This window comes from Furipterus horrens, unplaced genomic scaffold (assembly GCF_987537825.1).
Source record: "Furipterus horrens unplaced genomic scaffold, mFurHor1.1.pri manual_scaffold_8, whole genome shotgun sequence".
Taxonomy (NCBI): Eukaryota; Metazoa; Chordata; class Mammalia; order Chiroptera; family Furipteridae; genus Furipterus; species Furipterus horrens.
In genome coordinates this window covers 93171513-93194801 of record NW_028327178.1, presented here as the reverse complement: position 1 = coordinate 93194801, position 23289 = coordinate 93171513, and the positions used below count along the sequence as shown (strand labels likewise).

General features: G+C 50.9%; 1 protein-coding gene across 7 annotated transcripts in view; it reads right to left on the bottom strand.

Annotated features, from left to right (window-relative positions):
* Nucleotides 1-14972, bottom strand: part of EPB41L1 (erythrocyte membrane protein band 4.1 like 1) — a 99656-nt gene extending 84684 nt beyond the window's left edge. For 2 of the 7 annotated variants that reach the window (XM_090286341.1, XM_090286343.1), the window contains exon 1: nt 14814-14972. The gene's annotated coding sequence lies outside the window, so the exon portion shown is untranslated. The remainder of the gene's footprint in view (nt 1-14813) is intronic. The other 5 variants (XM_090286344.1, XM_090286345.1, XM_090286346.1 and 2 more) reach the window with 3 other exon arrangements.
* Between the last annotated feature and the right edge of the window lie 8317 nt (nt 14973-23289).

The window sequence follows — 23289 nt, the reverse complement described above, 5'->3', positions numbered from 1 at the left end:
ACAGCATTGAGGCCCAGACAGAAATGACTTGCTCCAGGAGTAAGTTAATGAGAGAGTTGAATTGGAACCCAGATCTCTTGACTCTTACTGAGTCGCATTAAGTACAAGCCCTCACTCTCCAGGCAGCTATGTCTGTGCATAAATTTGGGGGAAGGGAGAATGATCTTTCAGACCCCAACACCAAGCATCGCTGGTCTCAGCCAGGATGGCACTGGAGTAGCCTGGCCATCCTGGCAGGTGAAGGCCGGAAGCAAGGTGGGCTCCACACAGGAAGAGCAGGCCAGCTGGGCCAGCAGCCAAAGTGGCGCCAGAGGCACAGCTCGAGGCTCTCTCACCAGCTCCATAATAAAGTAATTTTGGGATTAAGGATAAAATTAGTCACTTGTGTAATTATTTTGCTTAGAACAAGAACAGAAAAGGCCTTTTAAAGAGCTGTTCCCTGACCCCTCCCAAGAGGACTGCTGCAGAGACGCAGATGAGTGGACACACACACAAACACACATACATGCGGCAGTGATGGCAGTGACGGGCGGGGCTGCTGCCTTCCCGTGGCAGTGCCTCACCAGTAGTCCTAACCCTGAGGGCCAGGGCAGGAGCTACATTCTCTGATGCTTTGCCTCATGGAACACCTCTGTCACACTGTCACAGGGTGGTAAAAGGCCTCCCTTGGGGCCCCTCATCCTGGTGACAGACTCATGCACCTACCCAGCCACAGCACATTAGACCTGGGTTCCCTGGCCCTTTCTCCATCACAGAGTTTGGTGGTACAATTCCAGCACTACCTGGGGATCTGCCACTCCATATAGACCCCTGGTATTGGCCACCGTGGTGGGTGGAATAATGGCGCCCCCCGCAATGTCCATGTCCCAATCCCTAGAATATGTGAACATGTCACCTCTCATGGCAGAAGAGACTTGGCACATGTGATTAAGAATTTTGAGGTGGGGAAATTATCCTGGACTATCTAGTGGGTCTAATGCAACCAGTCACAGGGTCCTTATAAGCGGAAGAGTGAGGCAGGGGGCGGAGCGTCAGAGAAGGAGGTGTGACGATGGAAGCAGAGGTTGGAGTGACGACGTGCTGGAAGGGGGCCACAAGCCAAGGACTGTGGGCAGCCTCTAGAAGCTGGAAAGGGCAAGGTACATATGCTGCCTTGGAGCCTCCAGAAGGAACACAGTCCTGTCAACACCTTGATTTCAGCCCCATAAACCCCACTTTCAGACGTCTGACCTTCAGAACTATAAAGTAATAAATTTGGGTTGTTTTAAGCCACCAAGTGTGTGGTAATTCGCTACAACAGCAATAGACAGCAATAGGTGACTAATATAGTCACGTAGGGAGGGATCCTTGGAGTCAGCCCACTTTCCCTCCAGGACTGAAGCCCTCAATGACTCTCTCCCAAGGGCCAGAACGTACCCTGAATGCACCTCTAGGAATAGGCCTGCCCTGGGGGCCCAAACTCTAACCCAGAGAGATACCTTTGGAAGAAACAGTATCCCCAGAACAAAAGGGGATGGTTGCGGAAGGAAAGAGAGAAGCCTCACCTTACAGCTCTACTTCAGTTCCTCCACCACATTCTCCAGCTCAGGAACACCAACCCCCATAATGATGCATCCCCAGTGGGAGGCTGGCATCAGGGAAAGAGACTGCCCAGAAGGCAGGATGTCTGGGTTCTGGCCTCAGCTCGACCCACGTCACTAGCTGGCTTCCTCTCTCTGGGCCCCAGGCTATCCTCACGGCTCAGCATCTAACAGGTGCCAGGCTGCACACTTGCACGCTTTGCATGGATGATAACGTCCCACGACGACCCTGGGGCACAGTCACTCTCATCATGTTCATCTCACAGCCAAGGAAATGGACTCAGGAGGGTGGAGAGGGACTCCTCGTTTGAACTTAGGCAGCCTGACCTCACAGCCTCCCTGTCACCCACCTCCGAGTGAGTGAGGGGCTGGAGACAGGGTGGTCTCTAGAAGTGCCTGCACCCAAGGAACAGGGTCCCTAGCCCTGAGAGGAATCAGAAACGGCTCCTGCCCCTTCACCCTGGATGCTTGGGCCTTAAAGTGGCACAGCAATCTGGCAAGATGGACCAAGAGCCTGAAAGGCATCCATAGCCTTTGGCCCAGAAGTACCCCCCTGGAACCCCACCCGAAGTGACATCATGTGAAATAGAGAAAAGGCACTTCATGCAATGTTCATTGCAGTGTTATTCCTAACAGCAAAAACCGGGAACAACCCAAATGTCCACCAACAAGAAAAGGAGCGAAAGGATCATGGGGTTGATGGAACCCTCTGTAGTGACACGGAAGGTGGAGTCACGTACACCGTCAGGTGGGAAATGCAGGGCAACACTGGAGGCGCGCTAGGGAGCCTATGGCCACGTGAGGAAGGAGCAAAGGAACCGAGGTGGAAGGAAGCACGCCAACCCCCAGCACCTCTCAGGAGTCACATTTTTCCTCCTCCTGTTTTCCAAAATCTCTGTACTGTTATTACTTTCATAATTTAAAAAATTCACAGTATTATTAAAAACACACACACACACACAAATAAGAACCATAACTGCAGTGGAGCCCTGAGGAACCCACACAGTGAGCAGTTAAGCGGAGAAGAGGGAACAGAGAGCAAGAGCCGGCCGGAGAGGTGGTGGGAGAGCTGGGAAGACGGGCATGGTGTCTTGGGGTCTCGGAGACCAAGGGAAAATAAAGAGGTGGGGTCCCCGGGGTCAGTGTGCCTGAGAGGCGCTGGTAACCTGACACTTGGCCCTATGTCCCCAAATGCATTCAAAAGGCAACCCAAGTGCCAAGAAGGTTGTAATAATAGACACCCACACGCTCCCCACTGAGGAGTCTCAGAGTGTCCCCACCATGACCAGTGTCCCCAGGAATAGCATTCCCAGTGCAAACCAGGCCCCCAGAAGAAGTGATAACACATTGCCCCCATGGCCATCCACTCTTGTCCCAACCTAAGCCACACATAGGCGGCCTCCCCTAGAAGGGCCTGGTCAGGATTTTCTTGTGTCTGCAGGACAAGGCTCTCCTGGTCCATACTCGCTCACCAGTTCTACCACCCATCCTTCCACAGGGACCCACATGCACGCACACACTACTCGCTTCTTGGGTCCTTCCTCAGCCTCTTTTGAGACAAGTCCCTTAGATTCTGTGCCTCCTTGATGTGGGCACACCCAGAGTCACACCTCTGTTCACACTTATTCCCTCTCCTGCACACAATCACCAGCCTGCTTTCTTCCCCTGAGAACCCCCACTTCCTACCTCCTCATCACAGGCCCCAGACAAACCTGAGCACAGCAGGGAGGGTCCCCCAACAGTTCACATCCAACTTCACTGTCCCATCCCTGACTCCCACCACACCCATAGCAGGCAGTGGCCACGTCTGGGCTGCTGCTTCTACAGCCCAGAGACGGAGGGAGGCTGAGTCACAGAGCTAAAAGCTAAACCAGGCTCTGAAGGCCAATGGCCTAAGAAGCCACCTCTGACCTTCAATCTAGTGAGTCAACAAGATGCACAGCTGAGTCACTGCCAGATGGCCCCCTCTCCACCCGCACTCTAAGAACGCTCGCATCCATTACTTCAATTCATAGCCCACATGTAGGGCTGTTTTCCCGGCCAGCCTGTGGCAAGGAGCTGTGGCCGGGCCAAGGCGAGGTCTGTACCAATTAGGCCACCCCCTTCCTGCCAGTGAGCTCAGCCTCATTACTTTGCTGCTTTTTCAGCTCATCTGAAAACTCTTCATTTGAGCTCCCTAGAGGATCTTAAAAGTGTTATTCAAACATTAACTCTGATACACACCTCCCCCACTCAGACATTACCCACCCAAGACAACATTTTTCTCTTCCTGCCTTTGGCAGCGCCAGGAATGAGCAGCATCCACCCTGCCACATGGCACCACAGGCCCTGCCACCTCAAACCCTTCTCAATCTGGCCTTTTTCAGGGGTGAGACTGGGGAAGGGGATGTGGTGCCTCCTGTATGGCAGGCATATCATCTCATTCCACCTTTGCAACAATCCCATGAAGTGACATTTGAATTCCTGGGTCATAGATGTGGAAACTGAAGCTCAGCAGCACTTCCAAGGTCACCTAGCCAGCATGTCACTGAGTCAGGCCCAGAACCCAGGGCTGCTGAGCCCCAGGGCTCTCCCAACTTCCCTGCCCAGCCCAGCAAACTCAGGTCTGCAGGCTACCCAGCCCCACCCCAAGAAGAGATGGGGCAGACATTGTTCACAGTCCTCAGCTTATTGCCCTGAGCCTGGGTCCAGGTGAAAGGGCTGAGATGAGACACGCTGTAGGGTTTGGGGCTTCTAAGGAAAAAAAATAGGAAGAGCTGGTTGCAACTCCTTATTCTCCTGTATCTCACAGGAGCTCTTATAAGAGAGAACATAGGCAGAGCCCAGGTGAGAGGCCAAATGGGAGTATGGGAGGTCGAAAAGGAGAGGGTGTGGGCTGTGCAGTCAGGGAAGTCAGAGCCACTAGGACCAGAGAGTTTAGCCCAATGCCTTTGTTTCTACAGGTAGGGAAACTGAGGCCTGAGCAGGGGAAGGGACCTATCCAAGGCCAAGAGTGGGTCTGTGGCTGTGCCAGGATTCAAATGCAGGTCCTCAGACTCTTAGGTTAGCTTTCCGGGACCTAGGAGGATAAAGGGCCTGGAGCAGATGCTGCCTGGGATAAATGAATGAGCGAATAACAAGGAGACCCATCACCTCTAGAGCTGAGGGGGCAGAGCACAAAAACCTACACGGGCACCCTGGCATCTCTCTAGTCTCTCAATCTGTGGAGGATGTAGGCAGGAAGGAGGCCCTTCCATTCACTAAAGCTTGAGCTCCACCAGGAGCCAATCACAGCCCTGGAAGGAGGTAGAAACTTTGGTTCCCCTGGCAACGCAGACAAAGGCCTCTCCTCAGCACAGCAATCAGCTGGAGTAGAGATGCGAACTGTATCCCACCCCATCCAGATGGGCTCCTCTCCTCTTCTCATCAGGAGGGAACCAATCCAGTCCTTCTGGTTTTAGCCCCCCTCCTCCAGTCACAATCGGGAGAAGGGGTATGGATGGGCTTCTGAGTCGGGCCTTAGGACCATCGCTGAGTCCTGCCCAGTCTGAGGGGGTGTGCTGTCACCAGGTGTGTGACTCGGAGCTGGGACAGGAGCCTGTGTGCATGTCCATCAGCCCACCACCCCCACACTCCTCTAAGACTCAGCATCAGCTGCAGAGGCACAGCAGAGCCTGGAGCTGGAAGGGAGGCGCTGGGCCCCACCCAGCTCTGACATTAATTCGAAATTGGACCTGAGCAAGTCGCATCCACTTTCTGTTGGGGCCTCATTTTCATCATCTATGAAGTATACAATCGAAGATCTAGGGTTCTCTGTTAAAACAGCTCCTGGTCCACACTTTCAAAAGAAAACTGGGCAGAGAGGACAAGCAGGAGCTTACCTCATACCACTTTTGAGAGGCTGCCTAGCCCTGATCCCAACCCCGGGATATACAACACATTCTACTAATAGGCATCACCTCCTCGTACCCACTTTAAGGAGAAGGAGGAGAAAAATCACAAGAAAACAGACTTTGAAAGCTTCCAAATATAATTCCCAGCGTTGGCCACTTGCAGGCCAAGCCACCGTCTCCTGGCCCAGTCCCTAGCCCGGCAGGGAAGAGGTGTGCCCAGTGTCTCGTCACCAGGGGAAAAGTCATTGCTCGGAGATTTTAGAAAGATTTCCCACACAGGGAGCCAAAACAAAAAGAGAGGTTTCTCAGGAAGCTTCTCAGTTCTCAGAAAAGTCAAATTATTGACATCAGAACCCACATGCACTCTGGCCGGTGTGACTCGGTTGGAGTGTCGTCCTGTAGACTGAAAGGTCGCAGGTTCCGCTCCCAGTCACAGCACATACCTGGGTTGGCGGGTCGCCCCCGGTCAGGGAGCATAATGAGAGGCGGCAGCAGATGTTTCTCTCCCTTCCTTCCCCTCTAAGGCCAGTGAACATGCCCTCATCATGCTTTCAGCTCTGTAGAGCTCAGCCACCCTATATGGAAACCCCACGCCCACCAGGATGCGGCTTCTCTCTCTCCTCTCCCTTCCCCTTCAGGCCCCACACTCCACCCACTCTCCCTCTTCACCCACTCTCTGATCTGTCCTCTCTTCTCCACTTCCATGTGGAGAAGAGAGAGTCCTGAGTTCAGGACCATCAACTCCTCATGGGGCCCACATCAACAGCCTGTGCACTGGCCTGCAGGCCTCCAGCCATGCCCCTCCAACCCATCCTCCTACTGCCAGAAATCAGATCACATTGCTCCAACCTAACACCCTGCAGGGTCCCTCATTGCCCCAGGGACCAAGTTCCAGCTCCTGGCCTGATGTGTGTGAGCTGCAGGATCTGGGCCCGCCTGCAGCTCCTCCTTTTGCTCACACGGCCAACTCCCACCTCTCCAAAGCATCCTCCTGTGTTATGCCTCTGCACATTTTTCTTTGTACTTATGGTTCCCTCCACCTGGAATTCCCTTTCTAAACGCCCCACTGTTGAATGAAGATAATGGCTCACCTTGGCTGAGTGCTCAGTATGTGCCAAGTGCTCTGCTAGGCCCTTTGCATGCACTACAGTATTTCATTCACCTTCACCAAGACCCTAGGAGGCAGGTACTAAATGCTGCCTGTGTACAGAGGAAGAAAGGAATCAGATGTGAATGAACCTGGCAGAAGTCACATGGTTGATAAGAGAAGGAACCAAAATAGAAATCCAAGCATCTGACTCTTAGGTGGCCACAATCCCCTGTCCCCCAGGAACAGTGCGGTGACGATGTGAATCGGAAAACACCTGCCCTGGCTGGTGTGGCTCAGTGGATGGAACACCGGCCTGTAGACCAAAAGGTCGCCAGTTGGATTCCCAGTCAGGGCACATGCCTGGGTTGCGGGCCAGGTCCCCAGTTGAGGGCATGAGAGAGACAACCACCATACATCGCTATTTCTCTCCCTCTCTCTCTCCTTTCCCCTATCTCTAAAAATACACAAAGAAAATCTTTTAAAAAGAAAAAAGAAAACACTCCTTCCTTCTGGACCTTTGGAAATAGCTGGCCTCAGAGTTTGCCTCTGGGAGGGTCCAGCCTGCTCCTCTTTGAGTTTGCTCCCCACCCTGCACGCCCCTCAAATGCACAGTATGGCCTCGCCAAGTAGACAAAGTGTCTGGACCCACACCTCAGAAGTAAAGCTCTATAGTTCAAGCTAATGGCCCACCCAGGACTCCCGGCAAGGCCTTTGTAAAGCGTAAATTCTTTGTCCGCCCATCAGGGACCACCAGCATTTGGTACCTGTTCATCTTTTCAACCTTAACTGCCCTCTGCGTCCTCCACCCCAATACATGCTCTAGCCACAATAAATTGGTGGGTATTTACCAACCATGTTGGTTCTCACTAAAAGCTGCCATTTACTGAGCACCTACTGAGAGCCATGCCCTATGCCAGGCACTCAACTAACACGCTTGTTTCACTACAACTCAGTCATTCATTCAGCCAACAAATGCTTATTGATACCGACTCTGTGCCGTGCAATGTGAAGTCGAGTGAATGCAACACTAAAAATGAAAGACGAATGACTACAAGTGGAGATCAGCATTATGAGGAATCAGAGGGAGAGGCAGAGAGCAGCACAGCGGGCAGGGGATGGAGGTGCCTAATTAAGCTGAGTGGTAAAGGATAATAAGGACCCAAGGCTGCAAAGAGCCAGGAAAAGAGAATTCTAGGCAGAGGAAACAGCATATGTCAAGGTCTTGAGGTGGGGAAGAATTTGTTAAGTAAACAGAACACTCCTGTAGCTGAAGTAAGTGACCAATGGGGAGATACGCAACTGGAGAGGGGAGGCAGGGACCAACTTATTCAGGGCCCTGTAGGCCACAGTCAGGAGTTTATTCTAAGGGCAGAGGAAAGGCACTGAGTGACATGGTCTGACTGCTGTTCTACAAAGATCATTCGCATTGCCACTTGGAAAGAAGACTTAAGAATATAGAAAATATATATATATATAATGCATGCAAGGTAACTGGCCTAGCACTGGCACATAGGAGATGCTCAATAAGTATTAATTCGCTTTTCCTTCTCTCTGTCCCCACACCAGGTTGGGGTTGTCCTCTTGATCTAACACCTCTTCCTTCTGATTTTCATATTGTCAGAATTTAGAGTTTCTGAGGATATATCATCTGTATACTCTTCACTGTCAGAGAAGAAAACTGTGGTTGAGCTTTCCTGCCTGCCCTCTCTCCCCAGAGCTAGACCCTGGATTGATGTGAAAGGAAGAGGAGGCAGCACGTGCAGAGGCCTTCCCCCTGGGTTCTCATTCTCCCCCAACTGCTTTGTGGACAAGCTCAGAAAGCCTAGTTCTCAGGCAATTATGGGCTCAGGGCATGGCGGGAAGGGGAAACTGGCGTAAGCTCCACCTCCGGGTAAACTCTCCTCTGCTTCAGCCAGATGAGGGTATGTCAGCCTTCAGAAAGAAAATATTTCCAGCAGAGCCTGGATACTCGCTAGGATGTTAGCTGATCCTCTCACCATCTCCAAGGATCAAGCAAAGGTCGTGGCTCGCCCCTGGCCCACTCAGAACCTGAGGCCCTCAGTGCACCATGACTGGCCCAGGGATGGAGAGAAACGGCAGAGCTCTAACTAGAATCACAGTACATGGTGGTCTGCGGATTCCTGAGCCCAGATGAAGACACTGACGTCCAAGAAGGGAAAGGGATTTGCCCAAGGTCACGTGCTGAGCAACTGGCAGAGCCAGGAACAGGAGTCTGAGTGGCTCCTGCTTCTACTGCCCGCAGCTTCCCTTGAGACAGGTAGGAAGGGGACAGAGGAGAGGTTGGGATTGGGCTGGTGGCGGGGGGGTGGGGAGGGGGTGGCAAGGACAGGGCAGCACTGCCTCCTCAGGCTTGCCCTGCCCCAGCTCCTAGCTGCTCATGTGTGTGGCAAAACCTGTCAAACCAGTCCCTGTGCCAGGGCCAAGTGGCAGAGCCTAGAGCTGCAGGGGCATGGGTAGGCTGCAGACGTCAACAGCTGGGGGACAGGGAGGACAGAGAGGACAGAGAGAGGTTCCTCTTTGGCCTGCCAGCCAGCCACACAGACACTGTACCAGGGCCAGGATGGGTGCTCACAGCTGACCCCTCCTTCACCCAGAATTGGGCACAACCAGGTCTCTTGTCCCCATCGGGCACAAGGGCCCTCACTCTGCTTCCTTCCCTCCTCTGGCCACTCAACGTATCAGCTGTCAGGGCCACTAGGGCAAGAGACCAAGGACCTTATCTGGGAAGCACGACAAGAGGCAGGGAAATACAACAGAAATGACACACAGACACAACTCTCCTCCCACAACAGCAACCGGGAAGAAGTGGTAGCATATCCTCTGTCTTGTCCGCACACAGGTGCCCTAGCCCTGGTGCACCCCCTACCTCAGTGAACAAAGCCCAGGAAATCACTGAGCACAGACGCAACTGTAGGGGGAGGGGGAGGGGCCAGGAGATCTGTGTCCTCGGGTAGCTCTGTGACAGCCCTGTGGGAAAACCTGACTTTTCCAGTCTTCGGTTTCGCCACCCTCCCTGTGGAGGGGCTGGGTCAACGCCACAGTTTCAGAGGCCCTGATGTTTTACTCTCACCCTGTCTCTTACCACCTCCTGGAGAGGAAAGCCCAAGAGGGTACACTCGCCCTGTGCAGGGTCCCTGCTGGACAGGGCTGGCTCAGGCGTCAGGGCCGCCTTGCCGGGACCAGTTCCATCAGCACTGGTGCCAGCTGAGGAAGCTGGGCCCGCTGGCCAGCAAGAGGTTTCTCGGGCCGGACTGTGGGGGAACTGATGATCCTGGTGCCCAGAGCCCAGGTCAGAAACCACTTCCAGGGTAGGCAGGGACCTTGGCATTAGCCTGGGCTCGTGTGAGCACAGGTCGCGTGCACCAGGCAAGTACCCCACAAATATCAGGGACTGTGCTCATATCTCAACCAATCTCCTCCTTTGGTAGATGGGGAAGAGGAGACTGAGAGAGAGGAAGAGACCAGCCTAAGGTCACACAGTAAGGCCATGGCAGAGGTGGAAACACTGCCCGGGCCTGACCCCAGCCCAGGGTTCCCCACACACACCCCCTCCCGCAGCAGAGACATTTTTCCAAATTCAAAATCACGCAGTCAAAGAAACTGGGACAAATGTAACAGTATAATCAATAAAATATACTTTTTAAAAAATCATGCATTCCACAAGAGAACTGAGACACCTTCCTTGCCACCCCTTGGGAATTGCCAGAAACTAGTACAAACTTCTGCTGCTCAACCCCGATCATGTGTTTAGCTGCTGTGTTCACCTCTGAATCCTACCACGTGGGACAGGGCCTGGTGTGCGACAGGAACTCAGGGAAACTCAGTCAGCTAAACCAAGGCTCAGTGGCGGAGTCATTGGAGGTAGAATCCATTTCTCGGACCAAGCACTGGGGAAGGGTTGGGGGGAGCAGGAACTGATAGAGAGGAAATACCCATCTGGCTTCCCAGGGCTCAGGATTCAGCCAGGCTGTACTGAACAAGCAGGGACACCGTTGGCCCAGAGCTCCAGAAATCCAGGGCCCCAAAGCGCGTGACAGGTTGCCCCCTATCACACTGAATGTATGATCTTTCAGGCCTGTGTGTTTCTGTGATGCGGCAAGGCCACTGAGCCAGACACTCTGTCATTTAATCAGTCACTTGCTCACTCAACTCTCCAAAACTTACAGAGTGAAAATCAGAGTGAGTCACAATCATCCCACGTCCTTGTCAGAGCTGCCTGACCCAGAGGCTGCTCCACGCAGCATCTTTGGCCAGGACTTAAGGTCCTAACGCATAAAGACCTGAGCCAAAATCTTGGACAAGCCACTTCTCCTCTCTTAAAACTCACAACCACATTTGCAAAATGGAGATGGTGATGCCTTCCTGCCTCCACTAAGAAGTGCTCTGAAGGTCACAAACGGTGACAGATATGAGGTTATTAATAACAATAACATTGCTATCACCAGCCCCCATAGAATCCCAATTTCTAAATGTCCATTATCATCATCACTATGGTTATCAACAACATAGTAACACCTACCAGTTACTAAGCACTTGTCTGTGAGTCTTGTTAAAGTGACTCCCCATTGGCTGAAGCCTGGCGTGAACCTGAAGGCATGTGGTCACTTCAAGGACCCTCAAGGTAGGTAGGACTGGCTGTTTGACCCATGAGGCAACCGAGCCCTTGGAAATGCTGGCAACCATGTGTCTTAGCCCATTGATAAGAGAACACCAGGAATGCAAAGGACTCGTCGGCAGCCGTCCGTCTCGAGAGACGATGGTGTAGCTTCTTAAGAGTCTATCTGCACCGCCGAGAATAGCTGTGCAGTCCGACTCGGGAGTGACATGGTATCTATCTCCTCCCTTGTTAAATCGACATCATGCGATGACGCTGAAGCTACAGAGCCTGGGCAGGGTGATATGGAGGGTCTGCTGTTGCCCATGCAGCAGACCCCCCCTCTCTTCGCAGCTGAAGGGTCCAAGGGAAAGACGGAGTCGATACAGCTTGGGTTCAGGTGCGCCGCAGGAGTTGCCGGTGTTGACTACAACGTCAAACCGCCTTAGGGACTCCGGCTCCGGATTTTCTGTCGGGGTTTACTCCCTTAGCTTTTCCCCTGAAGAGGTATGCCGCAAGGCAGCGGAGGTTTTTTGGAGTCAGAGTTTTCCTTCTCTGATGTACCCTGACTGGAAGATCGAACCAGCGACACTTAGCTCGCAGGCCGACGCTCAATCCACTGAGCTAAACCAGCCAGGGCAATGCAAAGGACTACAGAGAGTGGATCCAGAGGGGGAAATTGAAGCTCAGAGAGGGAAAGGAACCTGCCCAGTCATTCATTCAGACCTTTCCTGAGACCTTCTCAGGAGCTCACATAGGAAGAAGGTAGTGTTTGCTATTCTAGGTTTATAATGCTGCCTCCACTCCACTGCTTTGCTAGCAGTGGGCACAGCTGGCAACTGATTGACGCCAATTACTTTCCCAGTCTGAGGCTTCATTTCCCCAGGTACCATATGGGGAAACTAGCCTCGGTCCAGCAACGAGTTCTAGAAGCCAACACTGCTTCCCCAGGCCAACATGAGGCCCAGGAGGCCAGTCGTGGCGCCTTTGCTCTCTGTTGTCCCCAACTCCAGGGACCTCTGGAGGTAAAGAGCACACCCACACTATAGTCACAGGGTTGTGCAACCATCACCACTATCTAATTTCAGAATTCCAGTTGGTATTAGAAAGCGCTGAGCTGCAGTCCGCATTGCTCCTTAGGAACCCAAGGCTCCTCCCTGGTTTGGCCCAGATGCCACTTTTCTGGGAAAGCCCAGGGTGCCCCTAGGAAGAAATTCTCTGGGGCAGGAGTTGAGCAAAATGTAAACACTCAGTGGACATTGTGTTCCACTCCGTGAAACAAAGTTGTGGATTTTCTGGGAAAGGGGCCCACCATATCAGCCCAGCCTTGCCTCTCGAGCTGCCCTGAATGCAACGATTGTATTGACCTTGGCCTCAGTTTCCCCATCTGCTCCCTGGGAAGCAGGCTGAAACAAATGCCTCCAACATCCCACAAAGGGATCCTCCCCAACAAATGGCTAATCACATCCACCTTGTCAGAAGAAAAAGGCCAGCCTGTTAGTCAGCCAAGATTGGCAAGCGGAGTAGGTTGGGGCTGGACTGGAGAGATTCCAGCACTTCCGTAGGGAGTAAAGAGGTGGAGAAGGGTAGGGGAATTCTTTCATTGGGAGGTTCTTCATCCCCATGGCCCTTCTCACCTGGCTCACACCTGGTCCAGAATCTAAATCCCTTACCTGTTTCCTACAAAGGGCCTTTCTATTCTTCATCTCATTAGATTTTACCCATAATCCTGACAGGGAAGGGAGGGAGGGTATAATTACCCCCATTTTGCAGGTGGGTTAAATAAGGCTCCAAGAAGGTAAGTGACTTTTCCAAGGTCACACAGTTAATGAGTGGCAGAGCAGAGTTAGAAGCCAGAAGCCAGTGTCCAGGCTTTCTTGCCATTGGCCAGTGCTGATGGGTATTGGGACACCTTCTGGGATTATCTTTGGTCTAGTAAGGAGGGCAACAAGATTCTGAGTAAACTGTTGCCAATTCAACCACAGCAGTTCTGTTACAAATGCTTCCTATAGGGATTCTGTGGCCCCAAAAGATTTGAAATACCTATTCTAACAGATACTCAGAAGAGCATTAAGAAGTAGCCAAGGCTGATGTGTCCATCCCCATTTTACAGAAGAGGAAACTGAGGCCCAGAAAGGGCCAAGGCCACAGAGCAAGTCAGTGTCAGAGCAAGGACTTCAATGTAGGGCTCTGGACTTGCAGGCCAAATGGCTTCCACTGTACCACGCTGCCTGGGAAAAATCCATAGCCTCTCACAGGTCCTTGTCTCTTCCAGTAAACTGATGGGGATTAATACCTAGAGTCTCTTCTTTCTCGGCTCTGACCCATACAGTTGCCTGGCTTCTTGGAGGGCTTCTAGAAGCTCACGGAACTTGTGGGGAAAAAAATGTATGAACGGACCTCTACCTCTCTTTACCATGCCCCCCTCCCCCACTCCAAGCACACATACTCTTAGTTCCCCATCTCCCTACCCATTTGTCCAAATGTCAGGGAAAGACCAGCAGGCCCCCTCTTGGGAACTCCTAATCCACCTCCTCTGTCCTGGCTGTGCTGTGGCTGCGGACAGAGGATTCCTTGTTCCCAGCGCTTCCTGCCCAGAGATCTCTGTGGGGCCCATGCACTGGCAGGAAGGAGCCAAATCCCTCCTTTTAACTGGAGCTGACGCCACCCCCTACTCCCACCACCCCCGGGAGCAACATGCTCCCAGCTATGTTTGGCATTTATTCTACCTGCCTCAGCCTGGCTCAGCCCCACCCATCCCCTACAGCCCCTGTTCCTTAGAGAGACACGCATACCCGAAGACTTCCCCTTGGGGTACAGAGGTGCCTCACATCTGGCAAAAACAAAAACCAGAGGATTCCAGCATGACAACCTCACTAATAACCCCACAATGACACTTGCCTATTACTTCACAATTTCCCCATCAGCGTAACTTCATTGGCTCAGTTCTCTCTCCACGCCCTCACCCTGCCAGAATCACAGAACCTCAGAGTTAGCAGGGGCCTTTGACGTGCCCAGAGCCAGTGTTTGCAAAGGAATTAGCCAATTGGAGTCCCCTGGCCCTACCCCGACTTCAACCACTGCTGCATCCCCTTTAGCTGATTTGTACATTGAGATCCTTTCAAGTTCATTTGAAAAGGGAACTTCCCTGCTGGAAAGGTGGAAAACAACTCATTCACTCTGACCCCACCTTCCCTAACCCCCTGTCTTGACATTATCTATATATCCCTGAGGCCAATAGAAGGAAAGGTGGCTGCCTAAGGTCGCTTAGTCATCAGTGGCAAAACCAGAATGAAAACACCCTCTCCTGAAGCAAAAGAAAACAAGGGCTCTGTTCTGCTAATACAGCTTCCAGATCCAAGGCCACCCGTCACCAGCCATGATGGTACGGAAAAAGCACAACAGGAGAAGCATGCTAACACAGATTTGCTTAATAAATATGCATTTCAGCCCCTGCCTCAAAATAAACCAAAACCAGAGAGAACCCATAGCACTGCCGCCCTTTTTCAAACCCACCAGAAATCTGTGACCCAGACAAATCCTCATGCCTCCAAGCAGTAAAATACGTCAAAACAGAGAGCCTGAGGACCCAGAAGACCAATCTGTCCAACCTGAGCAGAAGAAGAAAGGACGGGCTGTGCCAGTGGAACACTCACCGGTCCTGGTTCACACCAGCTCCCTGCGGTGGGGCACGACGTCAGTCAGGCACCTAGAAGGAGGAAACGGTGTTAGCTCCTCTGAACTGAGATCATGGACCCAGCATGGTGCTGGAAATTGAGAGGCTGGCATTTGACTCTCTGAGGAACCTTGGGGAAGTTGCTGAACCTGTTAAACAGAAAGGCCCGTGTGACTATGCAGAGAGCAAAAGGGAAAGTAACAAATACAATGTTGGAGCGGCCAGCAGGGGCCAGGCCATGGAGGGCTTTGGAGGCCAAGGTAGCGAGTTCGGTGTTGATTCCAAGAGCAATGGGGAATGGCTTGTAATGTGGAGAATGGACTGGAGACGGGCAGAAGCGGTTTTAGGGGTGTGAGTCAGGAGGTTGTCGCAGCTGTGCAGGGAGCATGTGACAAGGACCCAGACTGGCTGGCCCTGGTAGAGCTAGAGAAAGTGGCGATGGGCCGGATCTGGGGGATGAGGGAGGGCAGAGGCCTACCTACCCCTGGGGCATCTCCTTCCATGTCAGCCCCATAGTCTCCAGCACCCAGGAAAAAACATACCCACTGCGCTCTCAGCCTGGCCTATCCTTGCCTCAGTCTCCTCGTCTGTAAAAATAAATATGGTTGGACTCAGTGGTCCCTGAGGTCTTTTTAACATTAACATTCAGTTCTGGTAGAATTTGCTCACATAGTATTTAGGCCCCTTTTCGATCACCTTTAAGCCCCAACCGCAGGCCAGGCCTGTTACACCAACCATGGGGCAGGATTGCTGGAGGGAGAAGCCTCAGGTCCCCTAGACTCACACACTTGGAACAGTAAATCTCTGGGTGGGCTGAGGCATTTCCACTTCACATCCCTGAGAATTACATAAGAATCAGGCAAATAGAAAGGTCACTTGGGCTGAGGTTGGAACAGCAGGAACAGAAGTTGTGTGCCGGAGCTCCTTCTTCCTGCCCCAGCTTCTGTGGGCCTCCAGACACTGCTACTCCAGTTGTAGCCTCAGGCACCTGGCAACCTGCTTCCCACCCACTGTTCCCTAGCACCCAGGCGAATCCTGGGAGGCAGTGCAGTGCCGAGGTTGTGCGCTTGGGCTCTGCAGTCACAGACCAGGTTTGAATTCTGGCCGCACCATTCTCTAGTTATGTGGCCTGGAACAAGTGACTTCCCTTCCTTAAGTGTTGGCTTTCTCATTCGGAAAAGAGGAGTAATAGTGTCTGCTTCCAGGGCCAACAAGAGGACTCAGTGAGATGATGCATGTGAAGAGCTCAGCATGGTGTCTTATCTCAACGACCCAGGAGGTAGCAGTGTCCAATACATGGGTGGAAACTGAGATCCAGAAAGGTGAAATGACGCACTGAAGGACAGCGCAGCAAATCAGCACAGGAGTGAGACCCAGAGCCCAGGTTCTTAACAACGAGGTTGTACCTACAGCACTCTGGTTCCTGCTTTTCAGATGAGAAAGCTGAGACAGAAAAACTACAAGTGACTTGACCAAGGCCACAGAGAGACTTAATGGTTCAAGAGGAATTCACCCTCGCCTCCTTGATGAAAAAGCCCATGGTTTCCCCATGTGCATCCAGAAAGTATATGTGTGTGGAGATTTCAGATTTCAGGGCCCTTTAAACCTGGAACAGGGACAAATGCAAATCTGGGCAGATTGTAAGGGGGAGAAGTGGGGGTGGGAAGCTACCTTGAGAGGAAATCAGAAGGAGCTGGTGAAACAAAAGCCTCTTTCTCAGAAGTCCTCCCTGGGGACTGGGCAGGAGAGGAGGGGGCTGACAAGCAGGGCCATCCGTCCTGCCAGGGCTGAGCTGAGGACTGAATCTAAACAAACAGAAACAGTTCCAGCTTGGCTATCAACTTGTTGTGTGATCCAAGGCAGATCATACACGGACACAGACACACACACACACACACACACACACACACAGTTCTGTTTCTTCAACTCAAGAATGAGATGGTTGTACTGAAGGGTGTTCCAGTTATGAGACTAATAATGACCATTCCTCAGAAGCTCCTGACTCCTGGTCAGGCCCTGGTTCTACAACTCCAAAAGGTGGCCTCTTAACACTGGCTCCAATATTACAACAGGGTTAGGAAGCCCTGTATGCAGGTTCTGGCTGTATAGCCAGGTCACTACCCCTCAACAGGCCTCAGCTTCCTCACCTGTAAAATGGGTACATATCTTTGCCTGATCATCTACAGAACAAGAAGTTCTGAGGAGCTACCTCAAAGGCAATAAATCCCCTGAGGTAATGAACAAAGCATCCCGCAGGTCCCCATCCCAAATATACCCCTCAAGCTCTTTTAACTTCTCCTTTCCCTCTGATCCACATCTCCTTTGGACAAATGGAACAAGAATCCAAGCCAATGATTGCAACAAGAGTAGCAAAACGTCTTACAACTAACAGTAATGGCAACTGCCACCACAGTTAATACCTGACTACTCACAAGGGCGGGCCAGGCACTGGACTAAGTGCTACAATTGGACTAAGTTTCAGGTAATCCCCTCCATCAACAAGGTAAATCCCACAATTAGTCTAGATTTACAGATGACAGCAAAATGAAATGACTTGCCCAAGGTCACATATACAGCAAATGAGTAGCATGGCTACCCAGGCGTAGGCTCTTCTTTTGACCTCAGAAGTCTTCGTCTTGCCCTGACTGGTGTAGCTCAGTCGGTTGGGCATCATCCTGCTAACCAGAAGGTTGCAGGTTCGATTCCCAGTCAGGGCACATGCCTGGGTTGCAGGCGGGGACCCTGGGTGGGGGTGTGTGAGAGGCAACCGATTAATGTTTCTCTCTCACATCAATGTGTGTTCCTACCTTCCCCTTTCTCTAAAATATAAATAAATAAATAATTTCTTAAAAGAAGTCTTCATCTTATCCTTGAGGCTATATATGGGATTTCCAGGGTAACATTCCACCATGAGGCATGGCCCAGATCTAGGAGGGCAGGGAATGGGGAATATTTGATCTTTAGCCCCCTCAAGCCTCCCCAAATAAGTCATTGTAAACTTGTATTATGATTCAAATGTGTCCAACTCAACTCTCTAACTAGAATAGCATTGTCCCATAGAAATATTGTGCAAACCATATATGTAATTTAAAATTTTCCAGTAGCCACATTTTATGTATTTATTTATAAATTTATTTATTTGTTTATTTGAGAAAGAGGGGAAGGGAGAAAGAGAGAGAGGGAGAGAAACATCAACGTGGGAGAGAAACATCAATGTGAGAGAGAAACATTGATTGGTTGCCTCTTGTACACACCCCAACCAGGTACAAACCTGCAACCCAGGCTTGTGCTATGACTGGGAATTGAAACAGCAACCTTTCCCTTTACAGGATGACATCCAACCAACTGAGCCACACAGATCAGAGCACAGTAGCCATATTTTAAAAAATACAAAGTAGGCCCTGGCTGGTGGCTCAGTGGATCACGTGCCTGCCTGCAAACCAGAAGGTCGCCGGTTCAATTCCCAGTCAGGGCAGATGCCTGGGTTGCAGGCCAGGTCCCCAGTTGGGGGCATGTGAGACACAACCACACATTGATGTTTCCTTCCCTCCATTCTCCTTCCCTTTCCCTCTAAAAAAATATAAGTAAAGTCTTTAAATAAATAAATAATAATAAATACAAAGGAATGAGTGAAGTTAATTTTAATAGCATATTTATTTAACCCAATATATAACTTTCAACATAAAATTGATATAAAAATATTATTGAGGTATTTTACATTTTTTAAAAATTATTTATTTGTTTATTTATTTTTATTTTTAGAGAGAGGGGAAAGGAAAGAGAGAAACATCACTGTGTGGCTGCCTCTCACTCGCACCCCCAACTGGGGACCTGACGTGCAACCTAGTCATGTGCCCTAATTGGGAATCAAACCAGCCACACTTGGTTCGCAGGCTGACGCTCAATCCACTGAGCCACAGCAGCCAGGTACATTCTTTTTTTTCATAATGGGTCTTTTATGTCTGGTATGTAGCTTACATTTAGAGCATATCTCAATTTTTTTATTTTTAGCAATAAATAAAATGTGTATTAAATAACCAAATTTAATACACACATACATATGGGAACCCCACATACATGAGAGTCAGAGACCATGCATGTAAGACAGTTTCCAGCAAACCTCAATTCTGACGCTAAATTTTCATCAGATACTTAGATTCTACTAGCTTTTACAATTGAAAAGTATATTCACAAATCTAAGTTCCCAAACACAGGTAGAAATTTTTCAATAACTGAATGGAGTATTTTTTCAAATCTTAAGTTAATCAAATCATATAAGATTAAAAATTCAGTTCCTCAGTGGCACTAGCCATCTTTCAGGTGCTCAGCAGCGACCTGTGGCTGGTGAATACCATACGGGGGCAGCACAGCTCTAGTCAGTCCACTCCTAGAGGGTGGGGTGTGGCCTCTGAGACCCTAAGTCAGAGCTAGGCCTCCCAAGGTAAAGTCAAATCTGAATAGAATGGTATCTTACTCATTTAGCAAACCTCTATTGAGCCTAATATATACTTTTTATATATTCTTTAAATACTTTATTTACTTTTTATTTTTTAGAGAGAAGAGAAGGGTGGGAGAAAGAGGAAGAGAAAATCAATGTATGAAAGAAACACTGATTGGTTGCTTCTTGCATGCCCCAAAGTGGGGACCTGGCCTGCAACCCAGGCATGTGCCCTGACCAGGAATCGAACCAGCGACTCTTTGGTTCGTAGTCTGGTGCTCAACGCACTGAGCCAAACGAGTCAGGGCATGATATTATACATATATATATATATATTTCTTTTTTTCTTTTTTTCTTTTTTTTTTAATCTTCACCCAAGGACATTTTTTCATTGCTTTTAGAGAGAGGGGAAGGGAGAGAGAAATATCAATTGGATCATTATGTGCCCAGATGGGGGACTGAACCCACAACCCAAGTATGTGTCCCAGCCAGGAATCAAACTGGTAATCTTTTGGTGTACGGGACAACACTCCTACCAACTGAGCCACCTGGCCAGGGTTGAGCCTAATATTAACAACTACATCTATCTACAACCTAAAAACTCAAACATGAGCCTAATATTAATACCTACATCTGGGGTCTATTATATTCACAGTGATGGTAACAAAGGGATCAGAGTAACTATCGTTCAAAGGATGTCACTTCGGCTTAGAGAAGTGGGCCACCTGCCCAAGGTCACCTAGCTCTGATCCCAAGCCTATCTGACTTGGAAGCCTGAGCTCTATCCCAAAAGCTTGACAGGAGCCCCACTTGGAGCTCTCAGTCTTCTCAAAGAAAAAATAAGCCTTCGCCACTATTTTCAGCCACCCCTCCTCACCCAAGCTAGTGGCAGAGAATGGCCTAGAGCAAGACACCGATGAAGAGGGTACAATAGAAGAAGAGTGGGAGAGAGGCATGGCATGGCCTGCACTGGGTAGTGGTCCTGTATACAGGGCTTAAGCCACTGTGCCGTCATCCCTCTACCCGCCCCCACCAGGCAGGAGGCAAAGCCAGCAAGGTCCACTGGCTGCCCACCACCTGGGTGGGTCCTCGGGTAAGGTGCCAAGCCGTTCCCTGCACCTCCTCCGAGAGCATTCACCCAGAGGCCCTTGGACTAGGGCCAGAGCCAGTACTCACCTCCAGGGCCACCTCAGCTGGAGTCCAGGGAAAGGGTCCAAAAGGCAATTCTCCCACTAGAAGTGGGGAGGAACAGGTTCTGGAGGCAGATTCCAGAGGAGGGAAAAGGTGGCAGGTAGAGGCCAGAAAAAAATGGGTGGCTCCGCCCCTCTCCTGGGGAACACAGCTAGCACACAGCCCAGCAGGGTGAAACTCTCACCAGCCATTAGGTTTAACAATTAACTCTGAGTTCCATTTCAGCAGGAAACAGCTCCAGCAAAAAGTCCCATGTGGGTAGGGGGAATGGGAAGGAGATAGAAGCGGCAAGGGAGAGAAGGTGTGAAGGAAGAAAGCGGTGGTCAGTGAACACCCTCACCTCCTTGTGTCCAGTATATCCTTCCAACACGGGACAGCCCTCATGCTAAGGCATAAGTTCCATAAGGTCAGGGGCAGTGACCTGACACATAGTAGGTGCTCAATAAACAAATATATATACATTTTTAATCCTCACCTGAGGATATGTTTTTATTGATTTTAGAGAGCGAGAAAGGGAGAGAGAAACATCAGTTGGTTGTCTCCCATACACTCCCGACTGGGGATCAAACCCACAGCCTAGGTATGTGCCCTGACTGGGAGTCAAACCCGCAACCTTTTGGTGTACAGGACAATACTCCGACCAACTTAGCCACCTGGCCAGGGCTCAAAACATATTTTTAAATAATAAACAAGGGGGCAGTGTGAACTAGAATAAAACAGGCCGGATAGATAGGCAGACTGACGGAGAAGCTCAGGAAGGCAAGGCTTCTTGACCTAAGCTAGCCACCTCCGTGACCCCTTGGACTGCAGGACCTCACTGAGACCAAGCTGGGTGGAGAACTGGGATGGCAGCCATGCAAGGCATGCCAGGAACGTGGCGCCGAGGTCCCCCAGCACTGACTGTGCTCTTCCTAGCTATGACCTTTGGAGCCTTCATTTCTCCTCCCATAAAATGGGGGTGATAGTACTATGGTACCCTGTACAGGGCTATACAGGGCCAGGCTTACAGATGCTAAGAGGCTGTAATACAGTGTGTCTCTGGCTGCTTGGCAACAGCCTCCTCTTACAGCCACCCCCTGAACTCCCCCACATCTCAGTATTCCCCTGGCTCCCAACAATGTGGCCCTTTTTCCTTTCTGGGAAGGAAAGCCTGAAATGATGATGGCTCCAGCCCACTCACATCCCACTCACCTGGGATCACACACACCCTCCAACACACACATACACACTCACACCCTGGCAACAGATTGTTCCCAATCTGACATTTGCTTGTCCTTTACAGCCCTCCTTGGGTTCCCCAGCCGCCTCCTTACCCTTCTCCCCAATCCCTAACACAGGCCTAGGACCGCAGCCCACCTGGGGCTGGTGCTGAACTCGCTGTGGCCAGTTCACTGAGGCAGGCTCCCCTTTCTGAGCCTCTGCTTCCCAGCTGTGCAGCATGGGAGTGAGGAGGGTGGAAGCAGGAGGTGGCCTCTCCTGCAGGCCAACTCTGATAGTTAGATATTCTGACATTTCTGGGATCAATTTAACTTTAGACAAACCAGAGCTCAGATCTCCACTTTGGCCAGGTAAGCAGGTCCCCCCACCCCCACCCCTTATTATGGAACAGACTCCATGTTGAGCCTAAAGAGGCCTGAGCCTACAGACCCCGCCCCCCAAACCCTCCTCAGTTCTGCTCAAGCCTGGGCAGAGGGACAAAGGCCCTTCCCACTCACTGGTCCCTGCTATGTCCTCTGCAAGACCCTAATTTTTCTGCCCTACCTTCCCCGTCTTCTCTCTCTTGTTCTCACAGTGGCATCATGAGCCATCAATCCCATAAATTCTTCGTAGCAAAACAGAGCTTGAAGCTTCCTCCATCTGGGGTGCTGACCCTAAGCCCCTTCTATGTGGAGAGTCTGGAGCTGCCTCTGCTTCCACTCTGCTCTTTCCTGCATCCTTCCTACAGCTCTCCAAGTACGTGCCCCACTTCCCCATCTCCAGGCTGCAGCCCCCCCCCCCCTTACCTCTACGGGAATACCTGTCTCCCTGCCTCATCTCACCCAACCCGTCTCTGCCAGACGCTACTCCCTGTAATAGCCTAACAGCCCCTACTTAACCTTAAGACCCTGGAGTCCGAGGAACTCTTGCAATGATTTCGCTGTCTCTCCCTCTCGCCCCCCTCCTCCCCAGCACAATGCTCAAAACACAGTGTCTGCTGAAACACCAATAATAATAAACCATTAACTGAAAAATAATGAATTATAACCATTTGCTCTTTTACAACGCTCAGATCTCAGCATTGTACACACATCATTTCAGTTAAGCTTCCCAAGTCCCCAACAGACTTGTCATCCCTACCCCTTTGATTTAAGCTGAGGAAACTGAGACTCAAAGAAGTGACTTGCCCAAGGTCACACAGCCAGGCAATGGCAGAGTCAAGACTGGAATTTAAGTTCTTACCCACTGCCCTACTTGGCCTCCTCCAATCCACGAATAAACGAAGGGATATGTGAGAAGTCATGGCCTGCCAGTGAGGGGCCACAGGGGCTCAGGAGAAACCAGCCCAGCCCCAGGCCAGAGGCAGGTTCCGCAAATAGAACTTAATAGCTTTCTATCAAGCACCTGCTCTGTGCAAAGCCCTGTGCTAAATGCTGGGGAGAAAAAAGTAATGTATGAGACATCCTAGGGTTCACAGTTTAGCAAGAGAGACAAGCCATGTCCCGGGATAAAGCGAAGGCCAAGTCGAACTTGTCCCCAGAAAAGAACAGATAAGGTGTTTTAGGGGAATGCAGAGGAGGGAAAGACAAATCTTATTGTAGGGGAGGGAATGGGAGGGCTCACCATGCTT